General features: G+C 44.0%; 1 protein-coding gene across 3 annotated transcripts in view; it reads left to right on the forward strand.

The window, feature by feature from the left end:
* The first annotated feature begins 1,037 nt into the window (after positions 1 to 1,037).
* The window catches only part of corin (corin, serine peptidase), a 46,755-nt gene continuing 46,504 nt past the window's right edge, over positions 1,038 to 1,288 (forward strand). For 2 of the 3 annotated variants that reach the window (XM_079588673.1, XM_079588675.1), the window contains exon 1: positions 1,054 to 1,187. The gene's annotated coding sequence lies outside the window, so the exon portion shown is untranslated. Of the gene's footprint in view, positions 1,188 to 1,288 lie in introns of all 3 variants that reach the window. The other variant, XM_079588674.1, reaches the window with a different exon arrangement.

Genomic DNA, 1,288 nt, shown 5'->3' on the forward strand with positions numbered 1-1,288 from the left:
ATCGCACTGAGGTAACACTGACCTCGATCGCACTGAGGTAACACTGACCTCGATCGCACTGAGGTAACACTGACCTCGATCTCACTGAGGTAACACTGACCTCGATCGCACTGAGGTAACACTGACCTCGATCTCACTGAGGTAACACTGACCTCGATCGCACTGAGGTAACACTGACCTCGATCGCACTGAGGTAACACTGACCTCGATCGCACTGAGGTAACACTGACCTCGATCTCACTGAGGTAACACTGACCTCGATCGCACTGAGGTAACACTGACCTCGATCTCACTGAGGTAACACTGACCTCGATCGCACTGAGGTAACACTGACCTCGATCGCACTGAGGTAACACTGACCTCGATCGCACTGAGGTAACACTGACCTCGATCTCACTGAGGTAACACTGACCTCGATCGCACTGAGGTAACACTGACCTCGATCTCACTGAGGTAACACTGACCTCGATCGCACTGAGGTAACGCACATATTACTCTACATCCCTCTGTTTATTACTCTATATCCCTCTGTTTATTACTCTATATCCCTCTGTTTATTACTCTATATCCCTCTGTTTATTACTCTATATCCCTCTGTTTATTACTCTATATCCCTCTGTTTATTACTCTATATCCCTCTGTTTATTACTCTATACCCTAATTAATCGCAATCGGAATTGAATGGACTCATAAGATGCAGAGATGCTGTAGTGTGGAAGAAGCTTGACCTTAATATACATTTATTCTTTATTTACACATGAGAAACATCACAAGCAGTTTGTCAAATGTTTATAATATATATATATTAGGCCTATAATGTCTTTAAGTTAAGAATGTGAATAAAATACTCCTGACCTCTTGTGAATGTTTAAATGTTTGTTTTAGTCTTGAGGTTTAAATGTCTTAATTCGATTCATTCAAGCATGTCGGAATGAACCGCTTCTCTCTCTCACACACACACACACACACACACACACACACACACACACACACACACACACACACAGATATAAGCGAGCGCGCGGGGCTCGTTCGTCAGTGTGGCTCGGGTCGCGCGCAGACACGCTCGTGTTCTTCAGATCGAGAATAAAATAAACGTCAAACTTATACGTGCAATAACGGAACAAACCAGAATACAGGGGAAGAAAGTGAATGTGTGTGATGGAATCTGCAGCAGTGAACTTTCAGTGAGTATTCAGCGAGTGTCTTTCTCGTGTGTGTGTGTGTGTATTTGTGCGTGTCAGAGTTGAACTCGCGCACTTCAGTTTCTTCCTTTCCGCTCCTATAA

Source organism: Phoxinus phoxinus (assembly GCF_949152265.1).
Source record: "Phoxinus phoxinus genome assembly, chromosome: 18".
Classification (NCBI taxonomy): domain Eukaryota; kingdom Metazoa; phylum Chordata; class Actinopteri; order Cypriniformes; family Leuciscidae; genus Phoxinus; species Phoxinus phoxinus.